The sequence below is a fragment of the Leptodactylus fuscus genome, chromosome 11 (assembly GCF_031893055.1).
Source record: "Leptodactylus fuscus isolate aLepFus1 chromosome 11, aLepFus1.hap2, whole genome shotgun sequence".
Classification (NCBI taxonomy): domain Eukaryota; kingdom Metazoa; phylum Chordata; class Amphibia; order Anura; family Leptodactylidae; genus Leptodactylus; species Leptodactylus fuscus.
This window is the reverse complement of record NC_134275.1, coordinates 75790659-75818198: the sequence shown is the minus strand read 5'-3', so window position 1 is coordinate 75818198 and position 27540 is coordinate 75790659. Positions and strand designations below refer to the sequence as shown.

Genomic DNA, 27540 nt, shown 5'->3' with positions numbered 1-27540 from the left:
TTATGTAACTTTGATATAGGGTTCCAAAGCTGCCAATATTAGTCTCTAGCTTTTGAGTGTAAATTTTTAACTTGTCAGAGTTGAGTCTGCGACCATTTATTAATACTTTAGATAACGAGAAGTGTCAGGATACTAGGTATGACAACAAACCTTATTGTGTGTTTGTAGAGATGAGAGAGATTGCTATTGGCTGAACAAGGCTATTTAGAATATGGCCAACATTATAAGGTCTTTTTTCATATAAGGGAGCCTTCACACTGAGTTTAAGCTTTGCTCATTCTGAACGTAAACTCGTTCAGAGTGAGCGGTGTAAAAAACAGATCCCATTGAATTGAATGGGTGCCGGCATATGTGCTCCCCATTGAAATCAATGGGAGGCTTCTTTACTTATTGCTTTCAATGTGATACGGGCGTATGCTGGCACCCATAGAATTCAATGGGATCTGTTTTAACGCAGCTCATTCTGACTGTATTTTTCAGTGCTGAATTTCCACAACAAATTCCTCACCATGTTCCTCCGTGTGAATGGACCCTCAAATGAGCCACTGCAGCCTCCATGCATCTCTACTTAACCTGCTGTGGCGTCTCTTAGAAGATTTCAGCTATGGTTGGGCTGTACAGAAACAGCCCTAATAGAAATAAATGGGAATTACAGAAACAGTATAGCTCATAGGTTGTTTTTTTATACGTAGATTGTGAGCCCCATATAGGGATCACAATGTAATTTTTTTTTCCTATCAGTATGTCTTTATACAATGGGAGGAAATCTAGGCAAACACAGAGAGAACATACAAACTCCTTGCAGATGTTGTTCCTGGTGAAATTCGAACCCAGGTCTCCAGCGCTGCAAGGCTACAGTGCTAACCACTGAGCCACCGTTTTGCCACCAGTGTAGCTCAGAGTTCTATGCGGACATCTGGCTGATGGCCAACAACACTGCCTTGGTATTGATAATCCATGGGGGCCCAGGTGTCAGACCCCCACTGATCTAATTTCAATTACCTATCCTAAAGATGGGCTATCAATCTTATTCACCAGATAACCCCTTTAAATTCAATTCACTTCTGTGGATATTCCTCTGTGGATATGCCTTAAATGGCTTTCATGATTTTATTCATTTAAATTGGGATACTTATGAAAATATTTTGTTTTGTCTGACAACCCCTTTAATATACAGGGAAAACCTGTTTGTAGCAGGATTAACATTATACAGTGGCCCCACCATTTATAATACTAATTGTTTTGGGGACAACCATTGTAAGTTGAAACCATTGTAACTTGAGACCATTACTACATGGAAAAATAGTAATATAACTAATATAGATATGGCAGAAAGAGCTGCTGGAAACTGTAATTCACTTTCTATGATGGTGATAGATGAATTTTTATGGTGCTAAAAATAATATATGTTGCACTCCAAGAAAAATATGGAACCACTCTTATCTGGTGGCCAAAGGAGCAGCTCATCGAGAATGTATGTAGCATGTGCCATCAGAACGCTACTCGATTTAAATATATATGTTGTTTGTAATAGTAAGGAAATTATAATGGCCATGACATGCTACTTGAAGCAGGTGGGGCTACAGCCGTATGTAAGGAGATTGTTCATGTAATGGTGTTTTAAGTCATTCCCTGATGTAAGTGTAGGTATCGATATCTCTTAATTGACTATAATGGAGGGTGTGACATGTATATGGAGCAAATGGCTTTGATTATTTTCCTCTCCTTAAAGCAATCCATAGATATTAGATGTGTATTGACCAACCCTTTTGATTTCAATGGGCCCAGGTGACCAAGTACATGGTGGTCTCCAGACTCTCCTTTGATGGTAAGTGTTGGGGGAGATAATGATCAGGCAGTTGGGTTACAACATACCCAATCCATTTGCTCAAGGAAGGTCACTGCTACTAATCTTACTAGTATCATCTTATCTGGCTCAATGCCCTTTGGACCCCGGGGGGGGGGGACACTCTTGCAACTGCTACCTTAAAGGGATTGTCTGGAACAGTGGGTGGCCAAGACTCAGCCCCTGCACTGATCAGCAGTATGGGTTTGCTTCCAATGCCTGTACTATACACAGCATGGAGCTGGAAGTAGTTGGTTTAAGTCCCTATGTAGTGGCTGTGCGCTAGTGCTGCAGCCAATGGGAGCTCGAGCTAATCTGCCATACAGAGGCCCATCCGCTATCCATGGCCCGTTCGCTTCTAGCCCCGTCTTGTGCATAGTATGGCTGATCGGTGTGGGGGCCACCTGTTAGACCCTCGCTGATCACATATTTTTGGCCTATTCTAAGCATAGGCCATAAATTCCAAATTTCTGGAAAACCTCTTTAACTAGTAAATTAGAATGCTGTAAAAAAACAACTGATCCTTGTAGGTGTTGGGGTTGAGCACCTGTATGGCAGCCACTAACTCTCCTCTTTCGCTCCCTATGCTTGGTGAGAAAAGCGAAATACAAGTGTTTGTCATTGTCATCTCATCTTGTATTGCTTATTAACTACTATACAAATTAGTAGAAACGATATTAATTGAAAGTCTTAGTTGACTAAACTGCGATATCTGCATCCTCACAACCTAAAGCCTTGTTCCTGATCGCTTACACTATTGTAGTCCTGTGACTATGCCGACACTCAAAATACAACCTGCACACAAGCCTTAGGCTGCAAAAACATTCTATAAAGAAGTTTTATCCGAGTGAGAAGTAAAGAAATGATTTTTAAAAACCTGCTGCCGCCTTATTATTTGCTCCTTCAAGATGGCATTGCGTATGTAGCCATTAGCCGTGAGAGGAGTAGGCCCTGGGCCTGCACTTGGTATAGAGCCTGGTTCTTGCATTCTGGGAACAAAAAAAACAACAATAAATCAGATGAGAATGATTACTAAACTGAAATTTCACCATATTTGCAGCATTCATATCATTTAATGTCCTTTCAGGCAAATTTCTCAGAGATTTCCTTATTTTGTTTTAAAGAACAATGTATTAATGTATTTCAGAGAATATGAAGAGGCTTTAATGACTCGGAAAAAGAATTATTTTTTGGCTGTGATTGACAAACCATTGAAGTGTCGTAAATGGTGCACTTTACTTAAAGGGAACCAACTAGAGATGAGCGAACAGCGTTCGATCGAGTACATGTTCGATCGGATATCAGGCTGATCGAGATGTTCGATTCCAGTCGAACACCAGGTGGCAAACTCACTAAAAATTCGATTCCCCTCCCACCTTCCCTGGTGCTTTTTTTTGCACCAATAACTGTGCAGGGGAGGTGGGACAGGAACTACGACAACAGAGGCATCGAAAAAAAATCGGAAAAAATCATTGGCTGGCTAATTCAGGTGACCTCCAATTTATACGAACAGTGGATTTAATATCCAGATCATATGAGACTGTGAACTATGGAGAGAATGGAGACTGCTGTGGACCGATCTTAGACTCCGCCTCCTTCGGCAGAACCGGCGTTGATTGGCCGAATGCTGTACTCTGTATGGCATTCGGCCAATCAACGCTGGTCAATGCATTCCTATGCCGAGATGTAGCACAGACCTTGATCTGACCTTGGTCATTATCTATCATAGAGGTGGACAATCCTGCAGGAACTAAACTGTAGAAAAACAAAAGTGTAAGGCCTGGTTCACCTCTGCGTTCGGTATTCCATTCGGGAAGTCGGCTTGGGGACCCTCGAATGGAATACCGAATGCATTAAAAAGCGGTGAGTAATGAAAGCACACAGACCCCATAGACTATAATGGGGTCTGTGTGTTTTCTGCATTAATAATGCAGAAAGGATAGTAGTTCGTTCTTGAAGTACTTTTCTCTCCGCATAACTCGTGCAGAAAACGCATGGAAAACACATGGACCCCATTATAGTCTATGGCAGGGGTCCTCAAATTACATCCTGCCTTTTCAGACCCCAGAGTATAATAATCGGAGACCCGGGGGGGATAGAAAATAAAAAAAAAACACTGTTATTTACCTATCTCCCGGCTCCGCTGCATTCTCCGCTGCTGTCGGCCATCTTCAATGGCGGCCGGGATGTCATGTGACTGGGGGCCTGCGTCGTGACACATAAGGATACAGGCCCGGTCATGTGACGTCACACAAGTAGGCCCCAAGCATGCTTGGAACCCGGAGAGGTAAGTAACAGTTTTTTATGTTCCGCTAACTCTCCTGGGCCTCCAATTGTTATACTCGGGGGTCCGAAAAGACCCTGAGTATAGTAGTGCCTGTAGGGCCCGCGGCGTCAATTACCAATCCTGGCCCCTGCCAGTATCGCTAGGTAAGTAGGGCCCGTTACTAGCTGGAGTAACGTCAGCCGGTAACGGCCTATTAAAAAAAAAAAATGCAGCGGTAGCGGCTGTGACCGGGTCCCTAATGTCCTAGGCCCCGTGGCAGCTGCTACCCCGGTAGTTACGCCAGTGGTGGGGACACGTAATGTACAGGTGACTGTAGGAGGATTATACTGTGTGGGGGCACAGGAAAAATGAATTAGAATGGGCGGAGTGGGCAAAGCCAAATTGGGAGGTTTGTATTCTGTTCCTATTTCAGTCCTTTGTCAGCTGGGAGGTCTAACTGAACTATAACATGGCAGATGTGGTCACTTTGCGGCAGAAGTAGAGACAGTCAGACTAAGGAGAGTGAAGCTGCCCCCTAATATCTACAACTGGTTATAACAACTAGAGAACATGAACTCACTTGGAAAGAAGAAATGGTCAGATGTCTCCATAAAGAGTTAGGGATGCTTTCAGACGACACATATATGCAATGGGTACATTGTAGATTATTGTAAAATGTAGATGATTGTATCCGCAGACATATAAAGCTCAGTAATACTCACTATAATCTCACGGAACTGGGCAAAGTGCGCATATACAGCCTAAGAGACGGGACCGCAGGTTGTGTGTGATTGCTAGGAAACCAAACTAGCGGACGTAAGGCTGAGTACTGCAGGCGTGCTCCCTAAAAGAGTCCGGGCCGCACATCGAGCGTGTGAGAAGGGTTCCGGGTGAGGAAAAACGTGTTTGGCTTCTCCATAGTGCAGCCGAAGGAGGCGAGTTAGGTATAAGGTGAGTATATGACGGAGTGGTGCACTGTACTGGGGCCCCTGAAGTCTATAGAGGGCAGGAGAAGGATAGGAAGGAATACCTGAGTATTAATATGACGAGGAGACAGCTGCTCTGAGCTACTTCCTGCATATGCAGACCAGGATGTGGTTGTTTTACCTCAGATTCGCTGTTTTTCTCAATGTTTTACCTCAGATTCGCTGTTTTTCTCAATGTTTTACCTCAGATTCGCTGTTTTTCTCAATGTTTTACCTCAGATTCGCTGTTTTTCTCAATGTTTTACCTCAGATTCGCTGTTTTTCTCAATGTTTTACCTCAGATTCGCTGTTTTTCTCAATGTTTTACCTCAGATTCGCTGTTTTTCTCAATGTTTTACCTCAGATTTTCCTTTTTTGTGTCCTCAGCTCTTGTCCTCAGGTGTAATAGGCATGGTAATGGACACTTGAAGCAAGTCTTAGAGTCCTGAGGGGTTATATTGGACATACAACCTTTCCTATGTAGGGACATTTCCATCTAACATCCAAAAAACCCATTGATATTGTGCTGTTTTGTTGCATGTGTGTGGAGAAGTTGGGTGAAGCTCAATATTGCTGCTATTACAGCTTCCACAAATATTATCACCCAGCTTTCCCAAACCGCAACAGGCAACTACTCCCGCAATGTTTTCTGTTCGGGAGCCTGGGATCCTGTCACATACAGCCTTCTCCTTACATACTCTGTGCTGCTGGGTCTCCTGTCTTATACAGTATTTTACTTGTTAACAACTGTGTGTTGCCTACTTTAGAAGTTGTTTTGGCCATGGTGGTTGTCACCCAGCTTTTCTAAACTCCAAGAGGCAAATATTTGTGTCTCCTCAGTGGTTTTTGTTCAATGGTCTGGGAAAGCTGGGTGTCACCTCTTATCAGAGTTGTAATGGTCATATCAAAGCGTGGCTTCTTTGCTCTTCACGTGTCATGACACTAACAATGTTTCTCTTTTTAAAGAGGACCTTTCATGGTTTGGGGCACATGCAGTTCTATATACTTATATATGAATTCAGCGCACTGTCGGCTTTCCCGATCTGTGCTCCGGGTAAAGCGCTATCGGTCCCGGTACCGTAGCTTTTTATAGTCACAAGGGCGTTTCTGTCAGTCAGGTACGTCCTTCTGCCCAGCAGCGCCTATAGCGCTGTACAGTGTGAGCGGGCAGGAACGCTCCCTCCCCTCCTGATAATACTCGCCATAAACGAGCACTGTGAGCAGAGGGAGGGGGCGTTCCTCCCCACTCGCACTGTACAGCGTGATAGGCGCTGCTGTGAAGAAGGACGTACCTGACTGACTGTCAGAAACACTTATGACTGTAAAGCGCTACGGTACCGGGACCCATAGCTCTTTACCCGGGCACAGATCGGGAAAGCCGACAGTGCACTGAATTCAGCACACTGTCGGCTTTCCAGCAGTATATAGAGCTGCCTGTGCCCAAAGTCATGAAAGGTCCTCTTTAAATACTCTGTGCTGCTGGACCCTACTTTTACTACCGTATTAACACTGTCCCTGTCACCTACATCCTCAATAATATGGCACAAAAGTGGATTGGTCATTGCCCAAAATCGGCGCACTCACCTCCTGACATACTATGTGCTGCCGGAAGACCCTGTTTCAAATATACACCTCACGTGCTGACACTTACCTGGTACATGTACAGTATCCAGTCTTTACCATTATATGTACACTCACCGGCCACTTTATTAGGTACACCTGTCCAACTGCTCGTTAACACTTAATTTCTAATCAGCCAATCACATGGCGGCAACTCAGTGCATTTAGGCATGTAGACATGGTCAAGACAATCTCCTGCAGTTCAAACCGAGCATCAGTATGGGGAAGAAAGGTGATTTGAGTGCCTTTGAACGTGGCATGGTTGTTGGTGCCAGAAGGGCTGGTCTGAGTATTTCAGAAACTGCTGATCTACTGGGATTTTCACGCACAACCATCTCTAGGGTTTACAGAGAATGGTCCGAAAAAGAAAAAACATCCAGTGAGCGGCAGTTCTGTGGGCGGAAATGCGTTGTTGATGCCAGAGGTCAGAGGAGAATGGCCAGACTGTTTCGAGCTGATAGAAAGGCAACAGTGACTCAAATAGCCACCCGTTACAACCAAGGTAGCCAGAAGAGCATCTCTGAACGCACAGTACGTCGAACTTTGAGGCAGATGGGCTACAGCAGCAGAAGACCACACCGGGTGCCACTCCTTTCAGCTAAGAACAGGAAACTGAGGCTACACTTTGCACAAGCTCATCGAAATTGGACAATTGAAGATTGGAAAAACGTTGCCTGGTCTGATGAGTCTCGATTTCTGCTGCGACATTCGGATGGTAGGGTCAGAATTTGGCGTCAACAACATGAAAGCATGGATCCATCCTGCCTTGTATCAACGGTTCAGGCTGGTGGTGGTGGTGTCATGGTGTGGGGAATATTTTCTTGGCACTCTTTGGGCCCCTTGGTACCAATTGAGCATCGTTGCAATGCCAAAGCCTACCTGAGTATTGTTGCTGACCATGTCCATCCCTTTATGACCACAATGTACCCAACATCTGATGGCTACTTTCAGCAGGATAATGCAATGCCATGTCATAAAGCTGGAATCATCTCAGACTGGTTTCTTGAACATGACAATGAGTTCACTGTACTCCAATGGCCTCCACAGTCACCAGATCTCAATCCAATAGAGCATCTTTGGGATGTGGTGGAACGGGAGATTCGCATCATGGATGTGCAGCCGACAAATCTGCGGCAACTGTGTGATGCCATCATGTCAATATGGACCAAAATCTCTGAGGAATGCTTCCAGCACCTTGTTGAATCTATGCCACGAAGAATTGAGGCAGTTCTGAAGGCAAAAGGGGGTCCAACCCATTACTAGCATGGTGTACCTAATAAAGTGGCCGGTGAGTGTATATGCCTTTGCTGGGAAACCTTGCTTCTACGTTATACTGCTCCTGTCACATACAGCCTTCTCCTTACATACTCTGTGCTGCTGGGTCTCCTGTCTTATACAGTATTTTCCTTGCTAACAACAGTACACCCCACTTCTTAAATTCTCTGTGCTGCTAGACAACTTGCTTTTTCTAGATCTCTTTTGTGACGCTGGACCTGTCATATACATCTCCACTCCATAGGTGGACCAGTCACTGCCGCTACCCACAATATCAGCACATTACTCTCCTGAAACGCTCTGTCCTCCTGGGGTTTTCTTCTTTCATTTTATAATACCAGATATACAGCTCCTGTCACATAAGCCTTGATCTTACATGCTTAGCTGCTGCAAAACCCTAGTGCTGCATTATACTGACCAGTACTCTGCTCTTGTCACATAGTCTTTTCCTCAACTTAAATACTCTGTGCTGCTGGAGGACCCTACTTCCAATGTATACTACCCAGTATACAGCTCCTGTCACATAAGCCTTATCAGTATGCTTACAGTGGGTACGGAAAATATTCAGACCCCTTTAAATTTTTCACTCTTTGTTTCATTGCAGCCATTTGATAAAATCAAAAAAGTTCATTTAATTCCTCATTAATGTACACTCAGTTTATTAAAAAAAGAAAAATTGAAATATAACGTGGTCATAAGTATTCAGACCCTTTGCGCAGTATTGCACCCTTTTGAGCTAGTACAGTCATGAGTTTTCTTAGGAATGATGCAACAAGTTTTTCACTTCTGGATTTGGGGATCCTCTGCCATTCTTCCTTGCAGATCTTCTCCAGTTCCAACAGGTTGGATGGTGAACGTTGGTGGACAGCCATTTTCAGGTTTCTCCAGAGATGCTCAATTGGGTTGAGGTCAGGGCTCTGGCTGGACCAGTCCAAAATGGTCACAGAGTCGTTCCAAAGCAGGGGCCACACGGTGGCTCAGTGGTTAGCACTGCAGCCTTGCAGCGCTGGAGTCCTGGTGTTCAAATCCTGCCAAGGGCAAAAAACCATCTGCAAGGAGTTTGTATGTTCTCCCCGTGTTTGCATGGATTTCCATCCCATATTCCAAAGACATACTTATAGGGAAAAATGTACATTGTGAGCTCTATGTAGGGCTCACAATCTACATAAAAAAAACAAAAAACGCTGTTATTTTAGTTGTGTGCTTATGGCTATTGTCTTGTTGGAAGGTGAACCTTCGGCCTAGTCTGAGGTCCACAGCACTCTGGAAGGGTTTTCTTCCAGGATATCTCTGTACTTGGCCACATTCATCTTTCCTTCAATTGCAACCAGTCGTCCTGCCCCTGCAGCTGAAAAACACCCCCATAACGTGATGCTGCCACCACCATGTTTCACTGTTGGGATTGTATTACATAGTTACATAGTAGATGAGGTTGGATAAAGACATCAGTCCATCAAGTCCAACCTATAACCCTACAATCCCCTACAGTGTTGATCCAGAGAAAGGCAAAAAACCCCAGGAGGCTCGTGCCAATTGCCCCATTTCAGGGGAAAAAATTCCTTCCTGACTCCAAATCTGGCAGTCAGCATAAAAACCCTGGATCAACGTGTCCTTAAAATCTAGAGTCCATAACCTGTTATATTTTTCTCTTCAAGAAAGGCATCCAGGTCTCTTTGAACTTGTTCAGTGAATCCGCCATCACCACTTCCTGGGGCAGAGAGTTCCAGAGCCTCGCTGTTCTTACTGTGAAGAATCCCCTTCTATGTTTCTGGTGAAACCTTCTCTCTTGCAGACGTAGAGGATGTCCTCTTGTCACTGTCACTGGTCGAGGAGTAAAAATATCCTTAGAAAGTTCTTTGTATTGTCCCTTCATGTATTTGTACATTGTTATTAGATCTCCTCGTAGACGTCTTTTCTCTAAGCTGAATAACCCCAAGTTTGTTAACCTCTCGTTGTACTCCAGTCCACCCATTTCCCTAATCATTTTGGTTGCCCGTCTTTGCACTTTTTCAAGTTCACTTATGTCTTTCTTGTATATTGGGGCCCAAAATTGCGCTCAATATTCTAAGTGTGGCCGTACCAGTGATTTGTATAGAGGCATTCATATGTTCTTGTCATGAGAATCTATATCTCTTTTGATGCATCCCTTAATGGTATTTGCTTTGGCAGCAGCTGCCTGGCACTGGTCACTAAAGGTAAGCTTGCTGTCCACCAAAATCCCTAAGTCTTTTTCGCTGGCAGTCTTACCCAGTAATTTACTATTAAGTACATAGTCATACATTTTATTACGTCGCCCAAAGTGCATTACCTTACATTGGTCAACATTAAACTTCATTTGCCAAGTCTCCGCCCATTCTTCCAGTTTCCTTAGATCCCCTTGTAATATTCTACTATCCTCCTCATTATTAATTACCCTACAAAGTTTAGTGTCATCTGCAATATGGACACCCTGCTTTGTAAACCCTCTACCAGGTCATTAACCGGTTAAGGACCGCTGGCCGTAAATTTACGGCCAGCAGTCCTGGTCTCTAAGACCAGCCGATAGTAAATTTACGGCCGGTCTTCAGAGACTCACTAGGCAGGGGGTGGGGCGGGGGGAGGGCAGGAGTTAGGTGTTACTGACACCTAACCACCCCCTCAACAACGTTCAGTCGGACTCAGTTCCGACTGAACGTTTTAACCCTTTCGATCCTGCCGTGAAACATCACGGCGCGATCGAAAGGGATCCGCCGAAGATTGAAGCTGATCGGCACCCCCCGCGGCGAGATCGGGGGGTGCCGATGTCAGTAGAAGGTAGTCTGGGGTCTGGCCAGTGACCCCAGACTACCGGAGCCCCACATACCTGGTTGATCCTGCCGACCGATGGAGGAAGTGAGCGATGCAGCTCACTTCCTCTGCAGCTTACAGGACACGAGCAGGCTCATGTCCTGCTCGTGTCTTGCAAGCTACTATACAGAATCAGTTGGTGCTTTCATCAAAGCATCAACTGATTCAAGTGTCCTAAATGGACACATGAAAAAGTTAAAAAAAAATAAAGTGTATGAAAAAAGTAATAAAGTTATAAAGCCCAAAAATCCCTTTTTCTCTATACAAAATGAATTATATAAAAAAAGTACTAAAAATTAATAAAAACAATGCAAATTTGGTATCGCCGCGTCCGTAACAACCTGTACAATAAAACTGAAATAATATTTAATGTATATGGTGTACAGCTGAAAAAAAAAACGGAAAAAACCCGCCAGAAGTAATGATTTTTCACCATATCACCTTACAAAATATGCTATAAAAAGTGATCAAAAAATCATATGCACCCCACAACAGTACCAATAAAAAGCGCAGGTTGTCCCGCAAAAAATAAGCCCTCAACCAACACTGTCAACCGAAAAATAAAAATGTTACGCCTCTCAGAAGATGGCGATGCAAAAATCACTGATTTATGTCCCCAAATGTGTTTTTGTTCTGCAGAATTAGTATCGCATAAAAAAATACTATAAATGAGGTATCGCCGTAACCGTACCGACCCGCAGAATAAAGGCTACATGTTACTTATACTGTACGCTGCGTGGCGCAAAATTTAAAGGGTACAACTCAATGCCAGGATTGATTTTTTATTTTTTTTTTAAATCCAGCAAGAAAGAGTTAATAAAATGTATTCAGTATGTTGTAGGCACCCAAAAATGGTGTCATTACAAAATACATCACATCCCGCAAACAACAAGCCCTTATATGGCCACGTCACCAAAAGAATAAAGAAAATATAGCATCTACCAATGTGAAGACAAAAAAAACCAAAATCGCCAAATTATTAGAATACAACTGGCGGCGTCAGGAAGGGAATGTATAAGCAGTGTGAGCGAATATCAGTGGACACCCCAGATTTACAGCTTATGAGGGAACAGACACCAGAAGTGACCCCCAGAGTGACTCCCCCAATCATAGGAGCTACTGGGACATAGTAGGGAATTTGGTGTCTGCAATGTCCTCCGCACAGCTTATATACTCCCTCTTCGCCATCCACTGTGCAGTCACGTCCGGGATACTAATACTCACTACACCCCCTGAGAAATTCTTTGAGGGGTGCAGTTTTCAAAATGGGGTCACTCCTTTGGGGAATCCACTTTTCTGGTACCTTACAGGCTCTACAAACATGACATGGCGTCCAGATACCAAACATCTGAATCTGTACTCCAAAAGCCTCATCGCGCTCCTTCCCTTCTGCGCCCTGCTGTGCGCCCAAACTGCAGTTTATGACACATGTATGACACATGTATGACACTGGTGTACCCGGGATAACGGACGTAATGTCATATGTGGGAATAAACTGATATTAGGGCACAGCCAGACACAGAAGGGAAGAAGGGTTATTGGGTTTTTGGAGCACAGACGGTTTGGTTTTTGGATGCCATGACACTTTTGCACAGCTGAAACGCCAGTAAAGTGGAATCCCCTGATATGAGACCCTATTTTGGAAACTACACCCCTGAAGGATTTATCCAGGGGTACAGAGAGCATTTTTAGCCCCCAAGTTTTGCTATAACTTATTATCCATAAATGAATACGAAGCTGATTGTGAGAGGTGAAAATGACCATTTTTCCAGGAATACATCATTTCTGTGCGTAATATATTGTGCCTGACTTGTATCAGAGATGAACGCTCTGAAAGCTGTTGTGCCCGGGATACCACCCGCTTACCAGTTTTTGGAGTGTCTCTGATGACATAAGTTGGGCACAACATATCGGGCACTGAAATGGCGAATCTCTTGAAATTTTTCATTTTTAACTTCTCATTATCAGTTGCGATTTCATTTCTGGAAACTAAATAAATGCAACACTCAAGGGTTAAAAATTCTCGCTACGCCACTTGATAAATCCCATCAGTGGGCTAGTGTCCAAAATAGGGTGACATGTCTGCGGATTCCACTTTATTGACAATTCAGGGGCTTTGCAAAAGTGACGTCCAGAAACCAAAATAGCGCTCCTTCCCTTCTGCGCCCTGCTGTGCGCCCAAACTACAGTTTATGACACATGTATGACACTGGTGTACCCGGGATAACGGACGTAATGTCATATGTGGGTATAAACTGATATTAGGGCACATGTATGACACTGGTGTACCCGGGATAACGTACGTAATGTCATAAGTGGTTATAAACTGATATTAGGGCACAGACGGACACAGAAGGGTTATTGGGTTTATGGAGCACAGATGGTTTGGTTTTTGGATGCCATGACACTTTTGCAGAGACCCTAAACTTGCCCCTACAAAATGGGGTTTACAGTTACCTCCAGGTCTCTCCAAAAGGAACATGGCCCCCAGAAAGTCCCTCTAAATCTGTACCCCAAAAGCTAAAAAGCGCAGTGCTCCTTCCCTTCTGAGCCCTGCTGTGTGCCCAAGCAGACACATATATATTTTTTTGCCCCTCGGGATGGCCCCTTAATAGTTTTAGGAGTGCAGGTCTCTGACAACACAAAGTGGGTGCAACGTATTGGGCACCGAAATGGCATATTTCTTTCAAAATTTCAATTTTCATTTTGGACATTCATTTTTTGGAAGCATTTTAGGCACAAAATGATAATACCCCTTGATTCATTCCATGACAGGTGTAGTTTATAAAATGGGGTCACTTTTGAGGGGTTTCCATTGTATTGGTACTGTAGGGGCTCAGCAAATGCAACATGGCACCTCAAAACTATTCCAGCCACATCTGCCCTCCAAAATCCAAATACCTCTCTTTCCATTCTGAGCCTCACCATGTACCCATACAGCAGATTATGGCCACATATGGGGTATTGCCGTGTTCAGGAGAAATTTTGTAACAAACTGTGGGGGGCTTTTAATTTTTTAACTACTTGCAAAATTAAAAATATGGCGCTAAATGGACGATACATTGTGAAAAAAAAGTAATTTTTCATTTTTACGCCCCAATGTTAATAAAATCTGTGAAACAGCTGTGAGGCCAAAATGCTCACTCTACCCCTAGATAAATTCTATGAGTGGTGTAGTTTCCAAAATGGGGTCACTTTTAGGGGGTTTCCACTATATTGATACTTTAGGGGCTCTGCAAATGCGACATGGGACTTGAAAAATATTCCAGCAAAATCTGTCCTTCAAAATTAAAATAGCGCTTTCCATTCTGAGCCCCACCATGTTCCCATACAGCAGATTATGGCCACATATGGGGCATTTCTGTGTTCAGGAGAAATTGTTTAACGAACTTTATGGAGCTTTTTCCCCTTTATCCTCTTGTGAAAATGAAAAATTTGGGGCTAAATTGACAGTTTATTGGAAAAAAAGTAATTTTTCATTTTCATGCCCCAATGTTAATAAAATCTGTGAAACAGCTGTAGGGTCAAAATGCTCACTATACCCTTTCATATGTTCTTTGGGGGGTGTAGTTTCCAAAATGGGGTCACTTTTAGGGGGTTTCCACTGTATTGGTACTCTAGGGGCTCTGCTAATGCGACATGGCACCTAAAATTATTCCAGCAAAATCTGCCATCCAAAAGCCAAATAGCGCTCCTTCCATTCCAAGCCCCGCCATGTACCCATACAGCAGAATATGGCCACACATGGGGTATTGCCGTGTTCAGGAGAAATTTTTTAACAAACTGTGGGGGGCTTTTACTCCTTTATCCCCTTGTGAAAATTAAAACTTTGGGGATAAAGTGACATTTTAGTAATTTTTCATTTACACATCCCAATGTTAGTAAAATCTGTGGAATAACTGTAGGGTCAAAATGCTGACTATACCCCTTGATGAATTCTGTGAGGGGTGTAGATTCTAAAATGGGGTCACTTTTGGAGGGTTTCCATTGTTTTGGTACTCTAGGGTCTCTGCAAATGAGGCATGGTGCCTGAAAATTATTCCAGCAAAATCTGCTGTTCACACACCCAGTGTCGCTCCTTCCCTTCCATGCACTGCTGTGTACCCAAAAATCAGTTTACGCCCACATGTGGGGTATTTCTGTGTACGGGAGAAATTGCATAACAAAATGTGAGATGCATTTTCTCCTTTAACCCTTTGTGAATGTGTTAATTTTAGGTCTAAATGAATGTATTAATGAAAAAAAATGAAATGTCTAAATTTCACTTCCATATTATGTTTATTCTTATGAAAAACTTAAAGGGTTAACAAACATCCCAAATGCTGTTTTGAATAATTTGAGGGGTGTAGTTTTGAAAATGGGGTGATTTATGGGGGTTTCTATTATATAGGTCTTTATAATTCCTTACAGAACTGAAGCGGTCCCTAAAAAATTGGTTTGGAGAATTTTCTTGCAAATCTAGAAAATCGCTGTTACACTTATAAGCCTTGTAACGTCCAAAATAAATTAAAAGACAATCAAAAGATGATGCCAATATAAAGCAGAGATATGGGAGATAATATTTATTCATGTATTTGGGTGGTATGACTATCTGCCTGAAAAGCAGAGAATTTCACATTTTGAAAATTGCAATTTTTTCCAAATTTCCTAGTTTTTTTTATAAATAAATACAAAAATATTGATTAATATTTACCACTAACATGAAGTATAATGTGTTACGAAAAAAACAATCTCAAAATCATTTGTGTAAGTTAAACCGTCTCAAAGTTATTGCCATTTAAAGTGACACATGTCAGTTTTGAAAAAAAAGGCCTGGTCTTTAACATACTTTTGGGCCTGGTCCTTAACCGGTTAATAAAGATATTAAACAAGAGAGGACCTAATACTGACCCCTGCAGCACCCCACTGGTGACTGTGGCCCAGTCTGAATATTTACCATTAACAAGTACCCTCTGTTTCCTATCAGTGAGCCAGTTGCTAACCCAAATGCAGATGTTTTCCCCCAGTCCCAACATTCTCATTTTGTATACCAACCATTTATGTGGAACATTATCAAAAGCCTTTGAAAAGTCCAGATACACCACGTCTACTGCATTACCCATGTCCAGATACACCACGTCCACTGCATTACCCATGTCCAGATATACCACGTCCACCGCATTACCCGTGTCCAGATATACCACGTCCACGGCATTACCCGTGTCCAGATATACCACGTCCATGGCATTACCCATGTCCAGATATACCATGTCCACTGCATTACCCATTTCCACATACACCACGTCCACTGCATTACCCATGTCCAGTCTTGAACTGACCTCCTCATAGAAGCTGATCAGATTAGTCTGATAGGACCGATTCCTCATAAACCCATGCTGATTGCGTGTTATAAGATTATTTACATTGATATACTCCAGGATGGCATCTCTTAGAAAGCCCCAAATATCTTACCCACCACAGAAGTTAAACTTACTGGCCTATAGTTTCCAGGTTCACTTTTACACCCCTTTTTGAAAATTGGCAACACATTTGCTATTCGCCAATCCTGTGGAACAGACCCAGTCATTACTGAATCCTTATTGGATTGGGCAGGTAATTAGCAGGGCCTGGTTTTCTCTACACATACCGCTTAGAATTAACCACAAAACGTTCAATCTTCGTCTCATCAGACCAGAGAATCTTATTTCTCATAGTCTGGGAGTCCTTCATGTGTTTTTTGGCAAACTCTCTTTCATATGTCTTGCACTGAGGAGAGGCTTCCTTCTGGCCACTCTGCCATAAAGCCCCGACTGGTGGAGGTTGCAGTGATAGTTGACTTTGTGGAACTTTCTCCCATCTCCCTACTGCATCTCTGGAGCTCAGCCACAGTGATTTTTGGCTTCTTCTTTACTTCTCTTGAGGGCTGCAGAAATTGTTTTGTATCCTTGGCCAGATCTGTGCCTTGCCACAATTCTGTCTCTGAGCTCCTTGGGCAGTTCCTTTGACCTCATGATTCTCATTTGCTCTGACATGCGCTGTGAGCTGTCAAGGTGGGGTGGTGAGTGTTCATTAATGAGAAATAAAATGAACTTTTTTGATTTTAATAAATGACTGCAATGAAACAGAGTCAAAAATTTAAAGGGGTCTGAATACTTTCCGTACCCACTGTACCACTCCTTACATACTCTATGCTGCTGGGGAATCTACTTGACCCTGATAAATACATTCTACTTAAATACTTTGTGCTGCTGGGGATCTTACTTCTGCCTTTTGTGACACTGCCCTTGTCATATGTGTTTCTGTCAGTGGGCACTGAACCCTCCCACAAGATCCGCACATTGCTCTCCTAAAATACTTTTTCTTCTGGGGGCCCCTGCTTACACTATATACTTCTCATGACACTGCTCTTGATGGACAGGTCGCTGCCTCCCACAAGACCTGTGCTGTCCTGTTCTGAAATGCTCTGTGCTGCTGGAGACCACGTTAATAATCTCTGTTCTCCTGGGTGATCGCATAGTAATTGGTTGATGGTTTCTCTTCCAGGTGAAGCTCAATAAAGTGAGGATTTGGCATTGGACATCCAGGTAGGATCCTTTAGTCTTGTTTTCTTCCCCATTGTTTGCTTTCTAGTAAATCCCTCTCTGCTGTTCCATTTTTTCTGGTACGTGTAGTTCTCGAGTAATAGATGACATGGTAGTAGAAGCAAAATCTTAGTTTGTGCCACCTCAAGCCATATAAAGACAGCAAATGTCCAAACTAATGCAAGGCAGAGAAGCAGCTGATATTGGGCCGGTTGTAGAAGACCGTGTGTATTTTGCTGTCCACAAACTAGTAATCATTGTATCTTTTTTGTGGACCGTGTGATCAGTATGTCTTCAGCATCAGTGCCATATGTCTGCAAAAACGGACACCGTGTCATCAGTGTAGATCTTCAGCCATGTGCATAAGGCCTTAGATTAATGGAACTGTTTGCAGTCAGTGAATAGAGACATAGCAGGGAATTTATTAAACCCTGGTCTCTAGAATTCTGGTATAATAAAAAAAAAAACTTGCAAAACAGGAATTTGCAACTTTTTAACTCATTTGTGTAAAGAATTAGATACTTTTTGATTTATACACCACTCACTACACTTTACAAAAGTGAGTGGGAAAGTGAGTGTGGTCAGCCTGTCTAGCTGTCTGTAATCCGGATTTATTAGCTGCGACTTTTTAAAGAGAACCTTTCATGTCCTCAGACACATGTGGTTTTATATACCGTTAGAAAGCCGACTGCGCTGAATTCAACGCGCTGTCAGCTTTCCTGTTATGTGTCCCAGGGCTGGAGATATCAGTGCCATTATGCTGCACCGATTTCTGCCCACTGTCTGAAGGGGGTTCCTGACAGTCTAGCTGGGCTTTGAGGAATGCCCCCCCACAGTACTCATCCATAGTCCTGTACTGTTAGAGGGGGTGTTCCTTACTGCCCACCGATAACGCTAAACTGTAAAGAATGTCCCCCAGTACTAGTCTATGAACGATTACAGTCAGGGGAGGAGTTCTTCACAGCTTAGCGTCATCGTTGGACGGTAAATAACACCCCCTCTAACAGTACAGGACTTTGGACAGGTACTGTAGGGGGGTGTTCTTACTACCCAGTGAGACTGTCAGGAATGCCCTTCTGACAGTGGGCAGACATCAGTAACGGCACCGATATCTCTTGCCCCAGGGCACATAACTGGAAAGCCGACAGGGCGCTGAATTCAGCGTCCTGTGTGCTTACTAGTGGTATATAAAACCACACGTACCTGAGGACATGAAACGTTCTCTTTAAAAGCTTGAAAAAATTGTCACAAATTCACTCCGGCCAGCAGGTGGCGTAAAAAGAGAATGTGTCAGACTTCTAAATGCATTTAATTTATCAAACATTGGACAAATTTTGCGCAGATTACACCAACGCAGACCCCAGCAAAACTGATTTGAGAAATTTCCCCCACAGATTATAATCAGAATCCATCCATCTAGACCAAATCCGTTTTACAGCTGAGCTTTTGCTGCAGTTGTACCCACTTTAGGCAGTACTGTAGTTTATTTGTAACATCTCTGTTTGCTGTCAGCGAACAAGATCAATGTTTTTTTGTTTGTTTGTTTTTGTTTGTTTTTTTTTAACATCGAGTCTGAGAACTTGTCTTGATCATGTCTGGCTGACACAGGAGCTCTGATACAACTCTGTGACAACTTATGCAGCTGTGAATTTGGATGACTTTTCAGACTCAGGTTGTAAATGAGAAAGTTTGTCTGTAGTCACGCTATACTAATGCTGTAATGTGGTGCATTGTGGGAGTCATCACTATTATTCTTCTACATCTGCTGCACAGTGTTTAGTGTAAATTCTACATCTCCCACAATGCAAACATGTGCTGTGCAGATGCATGTCCTGGGCATCCTGTCTATCTGCATCAAGCAGGATTACTGTATAGACTCGAGTATAAGCCGACCCGAATATAAGCTGAGGCCCCTAATTTTACCACAAAAAACTGGGAAAACTTATTGACTCGAGTATAAGGCTAGGGGGGGAAATGCAGCAGCTACTGGAAAATTTCAAAAATTAAAATGGTCGGAGTTTTTGGGTGCTGGAAAAGGGGCAGGGGTGTTTTGGTTGTCTGTCTGCCCCTTCCCTGAGTTTGAGGACTGTTTTTTTTTTTTTTTTCCTCCACTTCAAATTCAGCCTGGCTGACTATAGGGTATCTGCAGTGCTCCTATTAACCCCTTCCCGATGGAACAGGAGCACTGCAGATCCCCTATATTCAGTAGACCAGGCACTTTCAGACACAAGGATACCTAATGCGTGTGTGTGTGTTTCACAGTCATTTTCCACTTGCTGGCTTATGCGTGCTACACATTGAAATCAATGGAAGGCTTTTTAACCCATTGATTTCAATGTGTAGCGCGCGTAAGTCGGCACACATTGAAGTGAATGGGATCTGTTTTGAAGCGCTCGTGTATACGTGTCTGAATAACCAGAGCGTAAACTCTATGTGAAGTCAATGGGAGTGTTACTTTTACACATGTATTCTATGCCACGTGTATTATGTTAAAATGCGTGCGCATTAACTCCGTGTACACAGGCCCTTATAGTGCTTTTTTCCTTTGTCTCTTTATGGGTGCCAGGGTATATAGGTAGCTGTCTGAATACAGCTTTGGCTGTAACTGGAGTACTGGCAAAGCAAAGTTTCAGCAAAGGCTTCAATTGTAAAATATTGTTTAGCTGTCCAGATGACTTCTATCATTCTTACTTTATTCTGTAGAGGTTGCCGTTGGTTTATCTAGTCCTCACCTTTATCCAATCCAGTGACGTCAGTCCACTAAAATAGATCCATTGATTTCTGTTTGGTCAAAATACTGAAAAGATAGAGCATGTCAGTTGTTTTTATTGCTGTGAAAAAATTTTGGGGAAAAAAAGCGACTAGACCTATTGACATCAATGTGTTTTTATAAAACCATTGTGTGAATCGGTCCTTAATCTTAAGGGACAGTATTTTGCTAATGAGTCCTGTCGTCTCCCCTTCTTTTTCCAGCTGAGGATACTAGAGACTGTTCAGGCCTAGACTTTTAGGCTACATTCACATGGCCAAAACTGAAAAATGGGGAGGAATTCGCAGTATAAAAACATAAACTTTATTAGAAATTATTAAAAACTTGGGAAGGATAATTACCAACAGACAAGAAGGGAGTCTGCTCCTACACAGGCATAAAGGGAAAGCAAAGGTAGCACAATGTTCATAAACTTACAGAATTATTATAATATATCGATCTATCTGCACCTCTGCCTATAGTTAGTGAATACAATATATACCAAGAGCTACTCAGTATGAATCTGAATCTGAGTATGAACCTGTCATCCTTATGTTTATTAATTGAGCAGCTCTGGTTATATACTGTACTAGTCAATTACCGTATAGATCTTCGTATATTTATGTCCTGTACTATACCTGGTATCTCTGCTATTATTTGCTATTACCATATTTTTTTACCCGAGCTAGTTACACTTGTGACTTTTATGTTGATTCATACTGAGCAGCTCTTGGTACAGTGGGGCAAAAAAGTATTTACACCACTTAAAAAGATGAGAGGCGTCTGTAATTTACATCATAGGTAGACCTCAACTATGAGAGACAAAATGAGAAAACAAATACAGAAAATCACATTGTCTGATTTTGTAAGAATTTTTTTTTCAAATTATGGTGGAAAATAAGTATTTGGTCACCTACAAACAATCCAGATTTCTGGCTCTCACAGACCTGTAACTTCTTCTTTAAGAGTCTCCTCTTTCCTCCACTCATTACCTGTAGTAATGGCTCCTGTTTAAACTTATCAGTATAAAAAGACACCTGTGCACACCCTCAAACAGTCAGACTCCAAACTCCACTATGGTGAAGACCAAAGAGCTGTCAAAGGACACCAGAAACAAAATTGTAGCCCTGCACCAGGCTGGGAAGACTGAATCTGCAATAGGCAACCAGCTTGGATTGAAGAAATCAACTGTGGGAGCAATAATTAGAAAATGGAAGACATACAAGACCACTGATAATCTCCCTCGATCTGGGGCTCCACGCAAAATCTCACCCCATGGGGTCAAAATGATCACAAGAACGGTGAGCAAAAATCCCAGAACCACACGGGAGGACCTAGTGAATGAACTGGAGAGAACTGGGACCAATGTAACAAAGCCTACCATCAGTAACCCACTACGCCGCCAGGGACTCAGATCCTGCAGTGCCAGACGTGTCCCACTGCTTAAGCCAGTACATGTCCGGGCCCCTCTGAAGTTTGCTAGAGAGCATTTGGATGATCCAGAAGAGTATTGGGAGAATGTCCTATGGTCTGATGAAACCAAACTGCAACTGTTTGGTAGAAACACAACTTTTTTTGAGTGCAAACCTCCTTCCATCAGCAAGGGCATTGAAGATAAAACATGGCTGGGTCTTTCAACATGACAATGATCCAAAGCACACCGCCAGGGCAACGAAGGAGTGGCTTTGTAAGAAGCATTTCAAGGTCCTGGAGTGGCCTAGTCAGTCTCCAGATCTCAACCCTATAGAAAACCTTTGGAGGGAGTTGAAAGTCCGTGTTGCCAAGCGACAGCCCCAAAACATCACTGCTCTAGAGGAGATCTGCATGGAGGAATGGGCCAACATACCAACAACAGTGTGTGCCAACCTTGTGAAGACTTACAGAAAACGTTTGACCTCTGTCATTGCCAACAAAGGATATATAACAAAGTATTGAGATGAAATTTTGTTACTGACCAAATACTTATTTTCCACCATAATTTGCAAATAAATTCTTACAAAATCAGACAATGTGATTTTCTGGATTTGTTTTCTCATTTTGTCTCTCATAGTTGAGGTCTACCTATGATGTAAATTACAGACGCCTCTCATCTTTTTAAGTGGTGGAACTTGCACTATAGGTGACTGACTAAATACTTTTTTGCCCCACTGTACATTCACATGGCCAAGGTGCAAAACGCCCATGAATAATGTATATATTTTGCCGCCATCTTGTAACCCATTGGCATCCATTTCCACAGGGAAGTGTATGGAGGGATCTGTTAAAACAGACTGTCAAAATATTGGTCATGTGAATTGCCTCATTCACTTATAGTAGAATTAATGCAGCCATGATATAGCCATTAAAAAAAACATACAGCCAATTTTTCACTGTGTGACTATAACTTTTTGTCATTTTACCCCTGTTTTGGATGTTTTGCACACATTTGTGTACATTGCTATGTTGACTGGTTTATAATAAATGTTGCCTATTGTAACAATGCGATATTCTGTTACATTCTAAGGTAAAATGGATGCCGTCGCTAGCCACGACGGGATGCCGATGCAGTGCACCAGCATCTCGTCATGGCATTCCGCTCCGGATTTGGCCCGAATAAATAGGCCTAATCAGTAGGGAGTCTCGCACCGCGGACGCCGTGTGAACTAGCGCTTAGATTCCTACTGTGTATTTATTTATTGTAGGTAATGTATGCATCACTGTATCCACTTTTGTGGTCGGGGTGCTATCAGTAAATTCACCACTAGAGGGCAGTGTAGGCCTGATAATATTTGCAGCTCTCTGTAAGCACAGCCAAGCCTGTAAACTCTTCTCATCATGAAAAATTCTTTATGTTGATGTTCTGATTGTGCACTTGTGGGTTTATACTGCGGTTCTCCCACGTTACATACAGCAAAATTTATTTCAGTCCTGGTAACTGCACTTTAGGTGGTAATACTGTAACTAAGAGGCTTCCAGATTAACCTTAGTCTAGTAATGCCTGTAGACTTGAGGCTGTCATGGTATGCTGGGAGTTATAGTTTTGTGGTAATAACACAGTTCCATACAGACTTGCTATATAGACATGCAGGATAGCGCCGGACACTGTACAGTAGCGGTATACTGCATGAGACATGAGACAGTTTTTAATGAAGGTGGATGAATGGACAAATTTAGAAAACCCCCTTGATCTGAGCTGCAGTACCAGACACAGACATTGACGAGGGTGGCGCAATAACTCAAAATACTAATTACTCCCTGATTTTCTTTTCCTCCACTGAGCATTTTCCAAGTAATTTTATTGTGTTGCTCTTGATTTTATCTTAGCTGCAATACCATCCGCAGACATTGTTAATGGTGGCGCTGTTTGTAAAGCAAAAACCCTAATTGTCCCCTGATGATTTTCTTTCCTCCCCTGAGCATTTTCCAAGTAATTTTTTTGCCTCCAGTACAACACTTAGCAAAGTCTCCTCCGCGTTTAACCCCTGTATCGCCACATTATCCTTCAGTCTTGCTTACGGCAATGGAATGTGACATGGCAGCGATCTGCGGTGCAATTATCTTCATCTGCGTGAACGCTACATCATTTCTCGCCAATGACTTCGTCTTTTGGGATGAGATAACTCGAAAGGAAACTATTTTTCCGTCCAGATTCTTGAGCGTGATATCTGATCTGAGCCGCGTCATTTTTTTTTTCCCCCTTTGTTTTTCATTGTCTCCTGGTGGAGAATCTGCGGACGAATAGTTTCGTAGATTATTTTCTGGGATCTTGCAGGAGAAATGAATGTGAACTATTTATACGCAGAATTGTCTCCGTCACAGCCAAGAAGAAGTCATCGTGTGCACTCCTTGTCTGCCATCCTCATAGACAAGGACCCTCTGTGTCTCTGGTTACCATTTTATACACTTCTGCTTGATGTCCATGAACATTCTGGGGCAGAAAACCCATGCATACAGAATACTTATCACAGCTGAGAGTTTGTTACAGTGTATCTAGTAAAATGATCCACTTGTGCTCCCACAGCCCCAGCCCAGCAGTTTGACATTACATTGCATCTGCTGGGAAATCTTCCCCTTGTCTTGACCGTTCTAAGGCCTCATATACTAAGAGCTGTAGTCTATATTCTGGGGAGACTGGGACTCTGTGTGCTGCCTAGCCATGCCCCATAGTGTGCCATATGTTGGAGACCAGCTCTGTAATATTATATGCATTGGGGCATGCCATTTGGGGTTCTTGTCAAAATGTGCATGAGTTTGAGGCCCACATTTGACGTAGTCGCACCAGGTTAGCCATACCAACCAACTTTTGAAGAACCGAAAGAGGGACAAAATGTGCGGCGTGTGTAGCGCGCCGCGGCAAATTTAGCCCCGTCCACTTTTGTGTTGACTCCGCCCATTCTCATTAATTTTTCATGTGCCCGCACACAGTATAATCCTCGTAACCCGTAAATTATATGTCCCCCCCTCCATCTCTGCCCCCAGTTTCATGTCCCCCTCCATCTCTGCCCCCAGTTTCATGTCCCCTCCATCTCTGCCCCCAGTTTCATGTCTTCTCCATCTCTGCCCCCAGTTTCATGTCCCCTCCATCTCTGCCCCCAGATTCATGTCCTCTCCATCTCTGCCCCCAGATTCATGTCCTCTCCATCTCTGCCCCCAGATTCTTTTCCCATCCATCTCCAATGGCCTCCACAGTCACCAGATCTCAATCCAATAGAGCATCTTTGGGATGTGGTGGAACGGGAGATTCACATCATGGATGTGCAGCCGACAAATCTGCGGCAACTGTGTGATGCCATCATGTCAATATGGACCAAAATCTCTGAGGAATGCTTCCAGCACCTTGTTGAATCTATGCCACGAAGAATTGAGGCAGTTCTGAAGGCAAAAGGGGGTCCAACCCGTTACTAGCATGGTGTACCTAATAAAGTGGCTGGTGAGGGTATGTCTAGTTTGCATGAGGGTTTTGATCATGCAGCAAGCAGGGGCACAACATTAAGGGTTCAGTTGCAGTCTCAGGCCCAGGCCGCGTGGTAAGCCCATAAAGTCCCCAACATGTAGAGGCCAGTGCTATAAATGGTACCTTAAAGTTCAGGGGACTGGTATAGATTTTGCCTTTAGGTCCAGGGGCTTCATGTTGCATCTCTTTATGCGGCCTTTCCTACACTGATACATTGTAACGAACTGCAGCAGTGTAGATCAGGCCTAAAAACCTGTGTATTTCCATTTCCTAACAGCAGATTGTGAGAAATGTAAAGTCTAATAGAAAGTTGCAGAAGTTTTCGTTGTAGGGTGGTTAAGCTGCATTTGCATGATGGTGAGATTTTGATCAGTCAGACGCGGGGGCCTTCAGGATTTGGAAACCTTTGCTTTATTTTGCCTGTGGTTTTATTCAGTTTCCTTTTTATGTGAGCACAAATCATTTCTCCTCTTCGTTGTTTTTATCATTATGTCCTCCGTCTCATCTTGATAGATAATTAGAAGCTGACTTCTCCTTCCCAGATCATGGCTGATGTGGGACCCCTTTTTCCTTGAAGACGGGTGATGGTGCGGGGGTTAATCTAAATTCCGTGCTGTGTGTGTGTGGTTTTTGCTCTTCTGCAAATGCTTTTTTCTACGCCAACCGCAGATCTCTTTTTGTCTGATTTATGGGATTGATCTAGACATATCCCCCTGTGGGGAGCTGTGAGTTCACCAAAACAGCTCTCTTGTCTTCCAGGGAAAGATACAATCTGCGAGGGCCTGTAAATGTGGGGACCGGAGGAGGGGGCCCCAGTTCTTCCCCGGGAGGAATTTGTTTTTTAACTTATTGGACTCGTCTGCGGAGGGGTCATGCACAGTTGGATGGACTCAAGACAACCCTTCGTACAAAGAACAATCCCCTGACTCCAGCTCTTTTCGTCATTGTATATTGAGCCAGAGCTAGTCAACTTGGGGCCTCTTGAGTTGATGCAGAACTATAAGTCTCAGAAGATCCCATGATGTTTATCTTTGGTGTCTTCTGCAGAACTCTCAGTGGATTCTTCCATGTTGATATCAGATCTTTTGATTTGACGCAGGATTATAACTCTCAGTAGATTCTTTTATGTTCCAGTAAATCCTGCCATGCTGAAATCTTAGGTCTCCTGTGTTGATGTAGAAGTGGAACTCTTAAGCCAGGTTCACACGGGGGTTTTGGTCCAGATTTTGACGTGGAATCTGCGTCAAAATCTGGCTCAAAAACGCCAGTGGGTTCCTTCTTCTACAAACAGGAACAAACCAAAAAAGAAGTGATATGCCCTTTCTTGAGGCGGATGCCACGGGCGTCTGTGGTGCGACACTCCTCCCAACTAGGCCCATTCATATGGGCCTAATCCGGAGCGGGATGCCGGTACACTACATGCACTGCAACGGCATCCAGTCTCGGCTAGCCGTGTTTTGGACTGGATTCTGAGGCGGCCTCCGCGTCAAAATCCAGTCCAAAAAAATCTGCGTGATCCCAGCTTTAGCAGATCCTTCCATGTTGATAACAGGTCTTTTGATTAGCTGTAGGACTATAACTCTCAACCAGCTTCTTCATGTTGATACCTTCAGGGAAGACGTTATAACCAATCCTCTGAGCCTACCATATTGATTTCTCAGGTTCTGCTAAGATTTCTCGTTCTAAGATCCACCTATCTTATTATATATCTTTTTTTATTTTTTTTTAGTAGATGCGGAAGTTTTTATTTCCCAGCTGATCATTCCATATTTCTAATAAGTTTCTTGCATCAAAGAAAAACAGAATAGGGGCCACATGGTGGCTCAGTGGTTAGCACTGCAGCCTTGCAGCGCTGGAGTCCTGGTGTTCAAATCCCGCCAAGGGCAAAAAACCATCTGCAAGGAGTTTGTATGTTCTCCCCGTGTTTGCATGGATTTCCATCCCATATTCCAAAAAAGACATACTGATAGGAAAAAATAGGAAATTTGGTGGAAATTTTGAAAAATATGCATTTTATAAAGTTTGAAATGATGTGCATTGCATACAGATAGTCAGACTGCCAAAATTCTATCCTAAATCTCATGTCCCAGATCTCTGCTTTATGTCGGCATCAAACTTTAGTCTCCCTTTTATTTTTTACGGACATTAGAAGGTTTACAAGTGAAACAACAATATTCAAAATTTTCAAGAAATTTCCAAAACCCATTTTTTAAGGGACTAATCCAGTTATGAAGGGGTTTTGAAAGACCCTTTTATTAAAACCCCTCATAAATCACCCCATTTTCAAAACTGCACCCCTTATATAAGCCAAAACAACATATACCAAGTATTTTAACACTATAAGTGCTTAACAGGAATTAATACAAAATGGAGGTGAAATTTTCAAATTTGATTTCTTTTTACCAATATTTTCGTTTAGCCCTAGAAAACGCATCCCACAATTTGTTATGCAAGTTCTCCGGATTACCATAGTACCCCACTTGTGGGTGTAAACTAATAT

The 27540-nt window shown here is 43.0% G+C and overlaps 2 protein-coding genes across 2 annotated transcripts in view; one reads left to right on the top strand and one right to left on the bottom strand.

Annotated features, from left to right (window-relative positions):
* MGAT1 (alpha-1,3-mannosyl-glycoprotein 2-beta-N-acetylglucosaminyltransferase) overlaps positions 1-27540 on the bottom strand; it is a 360722-nt gene that overhangs the window by 259573 nt on the left and 73609 nt on the right. The window lies entirely within an intron of this gene.
* The window catches only part of EXD3 (exonuclease 3'-5' domain containing 3), a 162091-nt gene continuing 139544 nt past the window's right edge, over positions 4994-27540 (top strand). The window contains exons 1-2 of the mRNA XM_075259987.1: positions 4994-5063; positions 17321-17361. The gene's annotated coding sequence lies outside the window, so the exon portion shown is untranslated. The remainder of the gene's footprint in view (positions 5064-17320; positions 17362-27540) is intronic.